This window comes from Triticum dicoccoides, chromosome 2B (genome assembly GCF_002162155.2).
Source record: "Triticum dicoccoides isolate Atlit2015 ecotype Zavitan chromosome 2B, WEW_v2.0, whole genome shotgun sequence".
NCBI classification, from domain to species: Eukaryota; Viridiplantae; Streptophyta; class Magnoliopsida; order Poales; family Poaceae; genus Triticum; species Triticum dicoccoides.
Window position 1 is genome coordinate 455,276,871 of NC_041383.1, and position 16,045 is coordinate 455,292,915.

Below are 16,045 nucleotides of genomic sequence, written 5' to 3' on the forward strand. Positions count from 1 at the left end.
AGCCCCAAGTGGGTTGTGGCGCCAACCCCCTAGGGCCCATGCGCCTAGGGTTTGGGGGGGAACCCTAGAGGGGGTGCCCCCTTGGCTTGGGGGGCAAGCCCCCTCCCCCTTTGCCGCCCCCCCTCTAGATTCCATCTAGAGGGGCGGGACCCTGATACGTCTCCAACATATCTATAATTTTTGATTGCTCCATGCTACTTTATCTACTTTTTTGGACTATATTGGGCTTTATTTTCCACTTTTATATTATTTTTGGGACTAACCTATTAACCGGAGGCCCAGCCCAGAATTGTTGTTCTTTGCCTTTTTCAGTATTTCGAAGAAACAGAATATCAATGAAACCTTCGGGATCGTGATTTTCCAACCAAACGTGACCCAGGAGACTTGGACCCTACTCCAAGAAGCGCCAGAGGCGGTCACGAGGGTGGAGGGCACGCCCCCTGGGCGCGCCCCCTACCTCGTGGGCCCCTCGGAGCTCCACCGACATACTCCTTCCTCCTATATATACCTACGTATCCCCGAACGATCAGAAGGGGAGCCAAAAACCTAATTCCACCGCCGCAACTTTCTGTATCCACGAGATCCCATCTTGGGGCCTGTTCCGGAGCTCCGCCGGAGGGGGTATCCACCACGGAGGGCTTATACATCATCACCATAGCCCCTCCGATGAAGTGTGAGTAGTTTACTTCAGACCTTCGGGTCCATATCTAGTAGCTAGATGGCTTCTTCTCTCTTTTTGGATCTCAATACAATGTTCTCCCCCTCTCTCGTGGAGATCTATTCGATGTAATCTTCTTTTTGCGATGTGTTTGTTGAGACCGATGAATTGTGGGTTTATGATCCAGCTTATCTATGGAAAATATTTGATTCTTCTCTGAATTCTTTTATGTATGATTGAGTTATCTTTGCAAGTCTCTTCGAATTATCTTATTTGGTTTGGCCAACTATATAGGTAGTTCTTGAAATGGGAGAAGTGCTTAGCTTTGGGTTCAATCTTGTGGTGTCCTTACTCAGTGACAGAAAGAGTTGCAAGGCACGTATTGTATTGTTGCCATCGAGGATAACAAGATGTTTTTTTTATCATATTGCATGAATTTATCCCTCTACATCATGTCATCTTGCTTAAGGCATTACTCTGTTTTTAACTTAATACTCTAGATGCATGCTGGATAGCGGTCGATGAGTGGAGTAATAGTAGTAGATGCAGAATCGTTTCGATCTACTTGTTTTGGACGTGATGCCTATATACATGATCATCGCCTAGATATACTCATAACTATGCTCAATTCTATCAATTGCTCAACGGTAATTTGTTCACCCACCGTAGAATACTTATGCTCTCGAGAGAAGCCACTAGTGAAACCTATGGCCCCCGGGTCTATTCTCATCATATTAATCTCCATCGCTTTATTTACTTGCTTTGCTTTTACTTTTTTACTTTGCATCTTTATACCAAAAATACCAAAAATATTATCTCTATCAGATCTCACTCTCGTAAGTGACCGTGAAGGGATTGACAACCCCTAATCGCGTTGGTTGCGAGTAGCTATTGTTTTGTGCAGGTACGAGGGACTTGCGCGTGACCTCCTACTGGATTGATACATTGGTTCTCTAAAACTGAGGGAAATACTTACGCTACTATGCTGCATCATCCTCTCCTCTTCGGGGAAAACCAACGCAAGCTTAAGACGTAGCAAGAAGGATTTCTGGCGCCGTTGCCAGGGAGGCCTACACAAAAGTCAACATACCAAGTACCCATCACAATCCCTATCTCTCGCATTACATTATTTGCCATTTGCCTCTCGTTTTCTTCTCCCCCACTTCACCCTTGCCATTTTATTTGCCCTCTCTTTCCCAATCTCCTCCTCTCTTTCCAGTTGCCTTTTTTCCTTTGCCTTTTTGTTTGCTTGTGTGTTGGATTACTTGTTGCCATGGCACAAGATAATACCAAATTGTGTGATTTCTCGAATACCAATAATAATGATTTCCTTAGTACTCCGATTGCTCCTCTTAATAATGATGAGTCTTGTGAAATCAATACCGCTTTGTTGAATCTTGTTATGAAAGATCAATTCGCCGGCCTTCCTAGTGAAGATGCCGCTACTCATCTAAACAATTTTGTTGATTTGTGTGATATGCAAAAGAAGAAAGATATGGATAACAATATTGTCAAATTGAAGTTATTTCCGTTTTCACTTAGAGATCGTGCTAAAGTTTGGTTTTCATCTTTGCCTAAAAATAGTATTGATTCTTGGAACAAGTGCAAAGATGCTTTTATCTCTAAGTATTTTCCTCCCGCTAAGATTATCACTCTTAGGAACGACATCATGAATTTTAAACAACTTGATCATGAGCATGTTGCCCAATCTTGGGAAAGAATGAAATTAATGCTTCACAATTGCCCTACTCATGGTTTGAATTTATGGATGATCATACAAAATTTTTATGCCGGATTGAATTTTGCTTTTAGAAATCTTTTAGATTCGGCCGCAGGAGGCACTTTTATGTAAATTACATTAGGGGATGCTACCAAATTGCTTGATAATATCATGGCTAATTATTCTCAATGGCACACCGAAAGATCTTCTAGTAAGAAAGTGCATGCTATAGAAGAAATCAATGTTTTGAGTGAAAAGATGGATGAACTTATGAAGATGTTTGCTCCTAAAAATACTCCTCTTGATCCCAATGATATGCCTTTATCTACCTTGCTTTAGAATAATAATGAATCTATGGATGTGAATTTTGTTGGTAGGATTAGTTTTGGAAACAACGCGTATAGAGGGAATTTTAATCCTAGGCCTTATCCTAGTAATCCTTCTAATAATTATGGAAATTCCTTTAATAACTCTTATGGAAATTTTAATAAGATGCCATCTAAATTTGAGAGTAGTGTTAAAGAGTTTATGAATTCGCAAAAGAATTTTAATGCTTTGCTTGAAGAGAAATTGCTTAAAGTTGATGATTTGGCTAGGAACGTTGATAGAATTTCTCTCGAGATTTATTCTTTAAAGCTTAGATCTATTCCTCCTAAGCATGATATCAATGAGTCTCTCAAAGTTATGAGAATTTCCATTGATGAGTGCAAAGAAAGAACCGCTAGGATGCGTGCTTCCAAAGATGCCTTTATTAAAGCGTGTTCTTCTAATCCCTATGAAAATCAAGATGAAGATCTAAAAGTTATTGATGTGTCCCCCATTAAATCTTTGTTTTGCAATATGAATCTTGATGAATCTGAAGATTATCTTCCTTTACCTAGAAGGCATTCTAAGAATTCTGAGTTTTTAGATCTTGATGATGAAATTGATAAAAGTGGGATTGAAAGAAATAAAAATCGAGATGTTGCTAAACCCACTATTTTGGATCTGAAGGAATTTAATTATGAAAATTGCTCTTTAATTGATTGTATTTCCTTGTTGCAATCTGTGTTAAATTCTCCTCATGCTTATAGTCAAAATAAGGCCTTTACCGAACACATTGTTGATGCCTTAATGCAATCTTATGAAGAAAAGCTTGAGTTGAAAGTTTCTATCCCTAGAAAACTCCATGATGAGTGGGAACCTACTATCAAAATTAAAATTAAAAATTATGAGTTTCATGCCTTGTGTGATCTGGGAGCTAGTGTCTGTACTATTCCCAAAACTTTATGCGATTTGCTAGACTTTCGTGATTTTGATGATTGCTCTCTAAACTTGCATCTTGCGGATTCCACTATTAAAAAGCCTATGGGAAGAATTAATGATGTTCTTATTGTTGCAAATAGGAATTATGTGCCCGTAGATTTTATCGTTCTTGATATAGATTGCAATCCTTCATGTCCTATTATTCTTGGTAGACCTTTCCTTAGAATGATTGGTGCAATTATTGATATGAAGGAAGGGAATATTAGATTCCAATTTCCCTTAAAGAAGGGCATGGAACACTTCCCTAGAAAGAAAATGAAATTACCATATGAATCTATCATGAGAGCCACTTCTGGATTGCCTACCAAAGATGGCAATACCTAGATCTATCCTTGCTTTTATGCCTAGCTAGGGGCATTAAATGATAGAGCTTGATGGCAATACCATATGAATCTATCATGAGAGCCACTTCTGGATTGCCTACCAAAGATGGCAATACCTAGATCTATCCTTGCTTTTATGCCTAGCTAGGGGCATTAAATGATAGCGCTTGATGGGAGGCAACCCAATTTTATTTTTGTTTTTTGTTTTTGCTTCTGTTTAGGAATAAATAATCCATCTACCTTCTGTTTGGATGTGGTTTTATGTTTTAATTAGTGTTTGTGCCAAGTAGAACCTATAGGATAAGCTATGATGATAGTTGATTTGATTCTGCTGAAAAACAGAAACTTTGTGCTCACGAGAAAAAATTCAATAAATCACACGAATGTGTTTTTGCATTGATTCTTTTTGCTGGTGATCAATAAACATATTCTACAGTACTTCCTATTTTTGTTGGCATTTTTAGATTTCTAGAAGTTTGCGTTAGTTATAGATTACTACAGACTGTTCTGTTTTTGACAGATCTGTTTTGCGTGTGTTGTTTGCTTATTTTGATGAATCTATGGCTAGTAAAATAGTTTATAAACCATAGAGAAGTTGGAATACAGTAGGTTTAACACCAATTCATATAAAGAATGAGTTCATTACAGTGCCTTGAAGTAGTCTTTTGTTTTCTTTCTCTAACGGAGCTCACGAGATTTCTGTTGAGTTTTGTGTTGTGAAGTTTTCAAGTTTTGGGTGAATTCTTTTGATGGATTATGGAACAAGGAGTGGAAAGAGCCTAAGCTTGGGGATGCCCATGGAACCCCCAAGATAATCCAAGGACACCAAAAATTCAAAGCTTGGGGATGCCCCGGAAGGCATCCCCTCTTTCGTCCACTTCCATCGGTAATTTACTTGGAGCTATATTTTTATTCACCAACATGATATGTGTTTTGTTTGGAGCGTCTTGTATTATTTGCGTCTTTGCTTGTTAGTTTACCACAATCATCCTTGCTGTACACATCTTTTGAGAGAGCCATACATGATTTGGAATTTGTTAGAATACTCTATGTGCTTCACTTATATCTTTTGAGCTTGATAATTTGCTCATAGTGCTTCACTTATATCTTTTTGAGCGTGATAATATTTTGCTCTAGTACTTCACTTAGATCTTTTAGAGCACGGTGGTGGATTTGTTTTAAAGAAACTTGATCTCTCATGCTTCACTTAGATTATTTTGAGAGTCGTTAATAGCATGGTAATTTGCTTAATGTTAATATACTTGGTGTTCAAGATATGTGAAACTTTCTTTTGAGTGATTTGAATACTAAGATAAGTTTGATGCTTGATAATTGTTTTGAGATATGGAGGTGATAATATCATAGTCGTGCTAGTTGGGTGATTATGAATTTGAGAAATACTTGTGTTGAAGTTTGCAAATCCCGTAGCATGCACGTATGGTTAAAGTTATGTAACAAATTTGAAACATGAAGTGTACCTGGCTTGTGCATCCTTATGAGTGGCGATCAGGGACGAGCGATGGTCTTTTCCTACCAATATATCCCCCTAGGAGCATGCGCGTAGTGCTTTGGTTTTTGATGACTTCTAAATTTTTGCAATAAGTATATGAGTTCTTTTGACTAATTTTGAGTCCATGGATTATACACACTTTTACCTTTCCGCCATTGCTAGCCTCTTTAGTACCGTGCATTGCCCTTTCTCACCTTGAGAGTTGGTGCAAACTTCGCCGGTGCATCCAAACCCCGTGATACAATACACTCTATCACACATAAACCTCCTTATATCTTCCTCAAAACAGCCACCATACCTACCTATTATGGCATTTCCATAGCCATTCCGAGATATATTGCCATGCAACTTTCCACCGTTCCGTTCATCATCATCATGACATACTTTACTTTTGTCATATTGCCATTGCATGATCATGTAGTTGACATCGTATTTGTGGCAAATCCACCATGCATTATTTTTCATACATGTCACTTTTGATTCATTGCACCATCCCGCTACACCGCCAGAGGCATTCATATAGAGTCATATCTTGTTCTAGTTTCGAGTTGTAATTCATATGTTGTAATCAATAGAAGTGTGATGATCATCATTATTAGAGCATTGCCCAAAGAAAAGAAAAAAAGAAGAAAGGCCAAAAAAGGCCCAAAAAAAGAAAAAAAATAAAAAAAATAAAAAGGGCAATGTTACTATCTCCTTTTCCACACTTGTGCTTCAAAGTAGCACCTTGTTCTTCATGTAGCGAGTCTCATATTTTTGTGCTTCAAAGTAGCACCATGTTTTTCATATAGTGAGTCTCATAAGTTTTCTTTTTCATACTAGTGGGAAGTTTTCATTATAGAACTTGGCTTGTATATTCCTACTATGGGCTTCCTCAAATGCCCTAGGTGTTCGTGAGGAAGCAAGTTGGATGCACACCCACTAGTTTTCTTTTGTTGAGCATTCATTTATAGCTCTAGTGCATCCGGTGCATGGCAATCCCTACTCCTCATGTTGACATAAATTGATGTGCATCTTCATAGCCCGTTGATTATCCTCGTCAATGTGAGACTTTCTTTTTCTGTCTTCTCCACACAATCCCCATCATCATATTCTATTCCACCCATAGTGCTATATCCATGGCTCACGCTCATGTATTGCGTGAAGGTTGAAACAGTTTGAGATTATTTAAGTATGAAACCATTGCTTGGCTTGTCATCGGGGGTATAGATGTTGGGAACATCTTTGTGTGACGAAAATGAAGCATAGCCTAACTATATGATTTTGTAGGGATGAACTTTCTTTTGCCATGTTATTTTGAGAAGACATGATTACTTTGATTAGTATGCTTGAAGTGTTACTATTTCTTTTATCAATATGAACTTTTATTTTGAATCATTTGGATTTGAACATTCATGCCACAATAAAGAAAATTACATTGAGAATTATGCTAGGTAGCATTCCACATCAAAAATTCTCTTTTTTATCATTTACCTACTCGAGGACGAGCATGAATTAAGCTTGGGGATGCTTGATACGTCTCCAACGTATCTATAATTTTTTATTGTTCCATGCTATTATATTACCCCTTTTGGATGTTGATGACTTCTAAATTTTTGCAATAAGTATATGAGTTCTTTTGACTAATGTTGAGTCCATGGATTATACGCACTCTCACCTTTCCGCCATTGCTAGCCTCTTCGGTACCGTGCATTGACCTTTCTCACCTTGAGAGTTGGTGCAAACTTCGTCGGTGCATCCAAACCCCGTGATACGATACGCTCTATCACACATGAACCTCCTTATATCTTCCTCAAAACAGCCACCATACCTACCTATTATGGCATTTCCATAGCCATTCCGAGATATATTGCCATGCAACTTCCACCATCATCATCATGACATGCATTAATTTTGTCATTGCCATTGCATGATCTTGTAGTTGACATCGTATTTGTGGCAAAGCCACCAAGCATTATTTTTATACATGTCACTCTTGATTCATTGCACCATCCCGTTACACCGCCGGAGGCATTCATATAGAGTCATATCTTGTTCTAAGTTTCGAGTTGTAATCCTTGTGTTGTAATTTATAGAAGTGTGATGATCATCATTATTAGAGCATTGCCCAAATAAAAAAAGAGAGAGGCCAAAAAAAGGCCCAAAAAATGAAAAGAAAAGGGCAATGCTACTATCTCTTTTTCCACACTTGTGCTTCAAAGTAGCACCTCGTTCTTCATGTAGTGAGTCTCATATATTGTGCTTCAAAGTAGCACCATGCTTTTCATGTAGTGAATCTCATGTGTTATCACTTTCATATACTAGTGGGAATTTTTCATTATAGAACTTGGCTTGTATATTCCTACGATGGGCTTCCTCAAAATGCCCTAGGTCTTCGTGAGGAAGCAAGTTGGATGCACACCCACTAGTTTTCTTTTGTTGAGCATTCATAGCTCTAGTGCATCCGTTGCATGGCAATCCCTACTCCTCATGTTGATATCAATTGATGGGCATCTCCATAGCCCGTTTATTAGCCTCGTCAACGTGAGACTTTCTCCTTTTTTGTCTTCTCCACACAATCCCCATCATCATATTCTATTCCACCCATAGTGCTATATCCATGGCTCACGCTCATGTATTGCGTGAAGGTTGAAAAAGTTTGAGATTATTTAAGTATGAAACAATTGCTTGGCTTGTCATTGGGGGTATAGAAGTTGGGAACATCTTTGTGTGACGAAAATGAAGCATAGCCTAACTATATGATTTTGTAGGGATGAACTTTCTTTTGCCATGCTATTTTGAGAAGACATGATTGCTTTGATTAGTATGCTTGAAGTATTATTATTTTTTATGTCAATATGAACTTTTGTCTTGAATCTTTCGGATCTGAATATTCATATCACAATTAAGAAGATTTACATTGAAATTATGCCAAAGTATCACTCCACATCAAAAATTCTTTTTTATCATTTACCTACTTGAGGTCGAGCAGGAATTAAGCTTGGGGATGCTTGATACGTCTCCAACGTATCTATAATTTTTGATTGCTCCATGATACTTTATCTACTGCTTTGGACTATATTGGGCTTTATTTTCCACTTTTATATTATTTTTGGGACTAACCTATTAACCGGAGGCCCAGCCCAGAATTGCTGTTTTTTGCCTTTTTCAGTATTTCGAAGAAACAGAATATCAAACGGAGTCCAAACGGAATGAAGCCTTCGGGATCGTGATTTTCCAACCAAACGTGACCCGGGAGACTTGGACCCTACTCCAAGAACCACCAGAGGCGGTCACTAGGGTGGAGGGCGCACCCCCCTGGGCGCGCCCCCTACCTCGTGGGCCCCTCGGAGCTCCGCTGACGTACTCCTTCCTCCTATATATACCTACGTATCCCCGAACGATCAGAAGGGGAGCCAAAAACCTAATTCCACCGCCGCAACTTTCTGTATCCACGAGATCCCATCTTGGGGCCTGTTTCGGAGCTCCGCCGGAGGGGACATCCACCACGGAGGGCTTCTACATCATCACCATAGCCCCTCCTATGAAGTGTGAGTAGTTTACTTCAGACCTTTGGGTCCATAGCTAGTAGCTAGATGGCTTCTTCTTTCTTTTTGGATCTCAATACAATGTTCTCCCCCTCTCTCGTGGAGATCTATTTGATGTAATCTTCTTTTTGCGGTGTGTTTGTTGAGACCGATGAATTGTGGGTTTATGATCTAGCTTATCTATGGAAAATATTTGATTCTTCTCTGAATTCTTTTATGTATGATTGAGTTATCTTTGCAAGTCTCTTCGAATTATCTTATTTGGTTTGGCCAACTAGATTGGTAGTTCTTGCAATGGGAGAAGTGCTTAGCTTTGGGTTCAATCTTGCGGTGTCCTTACTCAGTGACAAAGAGTTGCAAGGCACGTATTGTATTGTTGCCATCAAGGATAACAAGATGGATTTTTTATCATATTGCATGAATTTATCCCTCTACATCATGTCATCTTGCTTAAGGCATTACTCTGTTTTTAACTTAATACTCTAGATGCATGCTAGATAGCGGTCGATGACTGGAGTAATAGTAGTAGATGCAGAATCGTTTCGATCTACTTGTTTTGGACGTGATGCCTATATACATGATCGTCGCCTAGATATACTCATAACTATGCTCAATTCTATCAATTGCTCAACAGTAATTTGTTCACCCACCATAGAATACTTATGCTCTCGAGGGAAGCCACTAGTGAAACCTATGGCCCCCGGGTCTATTCTCATCATATTAATCTCCATCGCTTTATTTACTTGCTTTGCTTTTACTTTTTACTTTGCATCTTTATACCAAAAATACCAAAAATATTATCTCTATCAGATCTCACTCTCGTAAGTGACCGTGAAGGGATTGACAACCCCTAATCGCGTTGGTTGCGAGTAGCTATCGTTTTGTGCAGGTACGAGGGACTTGCGCGTGACCTCCTACTGGATTGATACCTTGGTTCTCAAAAACTAAGGGAAATACTTACGCTACTGTGATGCATCATCCTCTCCTCTTCGGGGAAAATCAACGCAAGCTCAAGACGTAGCAGCCCCCTTTCCCCTTCTCTCTATAAATAGAGGGGTGGAGGGAGGGGTGCAGCACCACATTGAAGGCGCATCCCCTCCCCTCCCCAACACCTCTCCTCCTCCGCAAGAGCTTGGCGAAGCCCTGCCGGAGAACTGCCACTGCATCACCACCACGCTGTCGTGCTACTGCTGGAGCCCTCTTCCTCAACCTCTCCCTCCTCCTTGATGGATCAAGGTGCGGGAGACATCACCGGGCTACACGTGTGTTGAACGCGGAGGTGCCGTTGTTCGGCGCTTAGATCGGAGTCCACCGCGATCTGAATCGCTTTCGAGTACGACTCCTCCAACCACGTTCTTGCAACGCTTCCGTCTCGCAATCTTCAAGGGTATGAAGATGCACTTCCCTCTCTCTCATTGCTAGTTACTCCATAGATTGATCTTGGTGATGCGTAGAATTTTTTTATTTCTGCAACGATCCCCAACATGTGTCATGTCCCCCTTTTGTCACTGGGATTGAGCAACATAAGATCGAACCCGTCACAAAGCACCTCTTCCCATGGCAAGAAAAATCGATCTAGTCGGCCTAACTAAACCGAAGATTCGAAAAAGAAATGCGAGGCTATAAGCAATCATGCATATAAGAGATCAAAACTCAAATAACTTTCATGGATAAAATAGATCTGATCATAATCTCAAAGTTCATCGGATCCCAACAAACACACCACAAAAAGAGTTACATCAAATAGATCTCCAAGAGACATTGTATTGAGAATCAAAAGAGATAGAGGAAGCCATATAGCTACTAACTATGGGCCCGAAGGTCTACAATGAACTACTCACGCATCATCGGAGAGGCACCAATGAGGATGATGAACCCCTCCGTGATGGTGTCTAGATTGGATTTGTGGTTTCTGGAACTTGCGACGGCTGGAATTGTGTTTCATCGACTCCCCTAGGGTTTTTGGAAAATAGGGGTATTTATAGAGGAAAGAGGTCGTGCATGAGGCCACGAGGTAGGCACAACCCAACAGGGCGTGCCTGGGCCCCCAAGCGCGCCCAGGTGGGTTGTGCCCTCCTCGAGGCACCCCTATGGTACTTCTTTGGCCCATCTTGTGTCTTCTGGTCTAGAAAAAATCTCCAAAAAGTTTTGCTGCATTTGGATTCTGTTTGGTATTGATTTTCTGTGAAGTAAAAAACAAGCAAAAAACAGGAACTGACACTGGGCACTATGTCAATAGGTTAGTCCCAAAAATGATATAAAGTTGCTATAAATGATTGTAAAACATCCAAGATTGATAACATAACAACATGGAACAATAAAAAACAATAGATACGTTGGAGATGTATCAGCATCCCCAAGCTTAATTCTCGCTCGTCCTCGAGTAGGTAAATGATAAAAATAGAATCTTTGATGTGGAATGCTACCTAACATGTTCATTACATATTCTTTTCTTTTGTAGCATGGACATTTGGACTTTTATATGATTCAAAGCAATAGTCTAGTTTTGACATGAAGATTTCAATACTCAAGCATATCAACAAGCAACCATGTCTTTCAAAATATCAACACTAAAGCAAGTTATCCCTAGCCCATTATGCTCAATCATTGATCCATTCATGAAACACACTCGCATATTAGCTACACCCAATGCTCAAGTACGATCATAGTGCCTCTTAGTTGGTGCTTTATAAGAGAAGATGGAGACTCGAATAAAAACAAAAATTGCATGAAGTAAATAGAAAGGCCCTTCGCAGAGGGAAGTATGGATTTGTAGAGGTGCCAGAGCTCAAAACGAAAAAGATAGAGATAAAACATTTTGGGTGGCATGCTTTTCCTATCAACGAATCGAGTAGTTCCCAATACTTTCCATGCTAGATATATCATAGGCGGTTCCCAAACAAAAAAATAAAGTTTATTTCTTTTTCCACCATACTTTCACATTCCACGGCTAACTAAATCCATAGTTACCGTCCAAACCAACACTTTCATAGGAATTTATTATTTGGCAACGTAAAGCAAATTCATTTTTCATTTCGGGACTGGGCATCCCTAATACCTTTGCCGTACTCTCGTGCAATGACAAGTGAATAAACACTCATCTTGAGAATAACACATCTAGCATGGAAAAATATCAGCCACCCCCTATTGTTTCATGAGCGGTACGAGCACACAAAAGGGAAATTTATTTTGAAAATTAGAGATGGCACATACAAATTTGCTTAGAATGACACTGAAATACTGCTACGTCTTGAGCTTGCGTTGGTTTTCCTTGAAGAGGAAAGGGTAATGCAACAATAGTAGCGTAAGTATTTCCCTCAGTTTTTGAGAACCAAGGCATCAATCCAGTAGGAGCCTCCTCAAAAGTCCCACGCACCTACACAAACAAACAAGAACTCGCAACCAACGCAATAAAGGGGTTGTCAATCCCTTCACGACCACTTGCAAAAGTGAGATCTGATAGAGATAATATGATAAGATAAATATATTTTTGGTATTTTATAATATAGATAGGAAAAGTAAAGATGCAAATAAAAGTAGATTGAAAGCTTATATTATAAGAGATAGACCTGGGGGCCATAGGTTTCACTAGTGGCTTCTCTCAAGATAACATAAGTATTACGGTGGGTGAACAAATTACTATCGAGCAATTGATAGAAAAGCGAATAATTATGAGATTATCTAGGCATGATAAGGTATATAGGCATCACGTCTGTGACAAGTAGAGCGACTCCTGCCTCCATCTACTACTATTACTCCACACATCGACCGCTATCCAGCATGCATCTCGAGTATTAAGTTCATAAAGAATGGAGTAACGGATTAAGAAAGATGACATGATGTAGAGGGATAAACTCATGCAATATGATATAAACCCCATCTTTTTATCCTCGATGGCAACAATACAATATGTGCCTTGCTTCCCCTACTGTCACTGGGAAACGACACCACAAGATTGAACCCAAAGCTAAGCACTTCTCCCATTGCAAGAAAGATCAATCTAGTAGGCCAAACCAAACTGATAATTCGAAGAGACTTGCAAAGATAACTTAATCACACATAAAAGAATTCAGAGGAGATTCAAATATTTCTCATAGATAAACTTAATCATAAACCCACAATTCATCGGATCTCGACAAACACACCGCAAAAAGAGTTACATCAAATAGATCTCCAAGATGATCAAGGAGAACATTGTATTGAGATTCAAAGAGAGAGAAGAAGCCATCTAGCTAATAACTATTGACCCAAAGGTCTGTGGTAAACTACTTACAACTCATCGGAGAGGCCTTGGAGATGATGTAGAGGCCCTCCGTGATCGATTCCCCCTCTGGTGGAGCACTGGTGAAGGCTCAAGATGAGATCTCGCGGATACAGAAGGTTACGGCGGTGGAATTAGGTTTTCGTGGTCGCTTCTGATGTTTTCGGGGTACATGGGTACATATAGGAGGAAGAAGTAGGCCGGTGGCCACCCGAGGGGCCCACGAGATAGGGGGGCCCTCCACCCTCGTGGCCGCCTAGATTGTTTCTTGACTTCCACTCCAAGTTCTCTGGATCAAGTTCGTTCCTAAAATCACGCTCCCGAAGGTTTCATTCCGTTTGGACTCCGTTCCTTTTCTTTGAAACACTGAAATAGGCAAAAAAATACAGCAATACATGTTGGGCCTCCGGTTAGTAGGTTAGTCCCAAAAATGATATAAATGTGCCCATAAACATCCAAAACAGGTAATATAATAGCATGGAACAATCAAAAATTATAGATACGTTGGAGACGTATCAAGCATCCCCAAGCTTAATTCCTGCTCGTCCTCGAGTAGGTAAATGATAAAAACAGAATTTTTGATGTGGAATGCTACCTAGCATAATTCTCAATGTAATTTTCTTTATTGTGGCATGAATATTCAGATCCAAATGATTCAAAATAAAAGTTCATTTTGACATAAGAAATAGTAATACTTTAAGCATACTAATCAAAGCAATCATGTCTTCTCAAAATAACATGGCTAAAGAAAGTTATCCCTACAAAATCATATAGTCTGACTGTTGCTCTATCTTCATCACATAAAGTATTTAATCATGCACAACCCCGATGACAAGCCAAGCAATTGTTTCATACTTTAGTAATCTCAAACTTTTTCAACTTTCACGCAATACATGAGCGTGAGCCATGGACGTAGCACTATATGTGGAATAGAATGGTGGTTGTGGAGAAGACAAAAAGGAGAAGATAGTCTCACATCAACTAGGCGTATCAACGGGCTATGGAGATGCCCATCAATAGATATCAATGTTAGTGAGTAGGGATTGCCATGCAACGGATGCACTAGAGCTATAAATGTATGAAATCTCAATAAAAGAAACTAAGTGGGTGTGCATCCAACTCGCTTGCTCACGAAGACCTAGGGCATTTTGAGGAAGCCCATCATTGGAATATACAAGCCAAGTTCTATAATGAAAATTCCCACTAGTATATGAAAGTGACAACATAGGATACTCTCTATCATGAAGATCATGGTGCTACTTTGAAGCACAAGTGTGGTAAAAAGGATAGTAGCATTGTCCCTTCTCTCTTTTTCTCTCATTTCATTTTTTTCTTCTTTTTTATTTTTTTTTATTTTTGGGCCTCCCCCCTTTTTTCTCTTTTGGCCTTCCCTTTTTCTTTTCTTTTTTTCTTTCTCTTCTTTTTTCATAAAGTCTGAAGTCTCATCCCGACTTGTGGGGGAATCATAGTCTCCATAATCCTTTCCTCACTGGGACAATGCTCTAATAATGAAGATCATCACACTTTTATTTACTTACAACTCAAGATTACAACTCAATACTTAAACAAGATATGACTCTATATGAATGCCTCCGGTGGTTGATACGTCTCCAACGTATCCACTTTTCCAAACACTTTTGCCCTTGTTTTGGACTCTAACTTGCATGATTTGAATGAAACTAACCCAGACTGACGTTGTTTTCAGCAGAACTGCCATGATGTTGTTTTATGTGTAGAAAAGAAAAGTTCTCAGAATGTCCTGAAAATCCACGGAGGCACCTTTTGGAATTAATAAGAATTTCTGGGCGAAAGAAACACACCAGGAGGCCCACACCCTGTCCATGAGACAGGGGAGCACCCCCTCCCCTATAGGGCGCGCCCCCTATCTCGTGGCCCCCCTGGACCTCCACCGACCTCAACTCCAACTCCATATATTCACGTTCGGGGAGAAAAAATCAGAGAGAAATTTTCATCGCGTTTAACGACACGGAGCCACCACCAAGCCCTAATCGCTCTCGGGAGGGCTGATCTGGAGTCCGTTCGGGGCTCCGGAGAGGGGGATTCGTCGTCGTGGTCATCATCAACCATCCTCCATCACCAATTTCATGATGCTCACCACCATGCGTGAGTAATTCCATCATAGGCTTGCTAGACGGTGATGGGTTGGATGAGATTTACCATGTAATCAAGTTAGTTTTGTTAGGGTTTGATCCCTAGTATCCACCATGTTCTGAGATTGATGTTGCTATGACTTTGCTATGCTTAATGCTTGTCACTAGGGCCCGAGTGCCATGATTTCAGATCTGAACCTATTATGTTTTCATGAATATATGTGTGTTCTTGATCCTATCTTGCAAGTCTATAGTCACCTATTATGTGTTATGATCCGACAACCCCGAAGTGACAATAATCGGGATACTTCTCGATGATGACCGTAGTTTGAGGAGTTCATGTATTCACTATATGCTAATGCTTTGTTCCGGTTCTCTATTAAAAGGAGGCCTTAATATCCCTTAGTTTCCACTAGGACCCCGCTGCCACGGGAGGGTAGGACAAAAGATGTCATGCAAGTTCTTTTCCATAAGCACGTATGACTATTTACGGAATACATGCCTACATTATATTGATGAACTGGAGCTAGTTCTATGTCACCCTATGTTATAGCTATTACATGAGGAGTCGCATCCGGCATAATTATCCATCACTGATCCATTGCCTACGAGCTTTTCACATATTGTTCT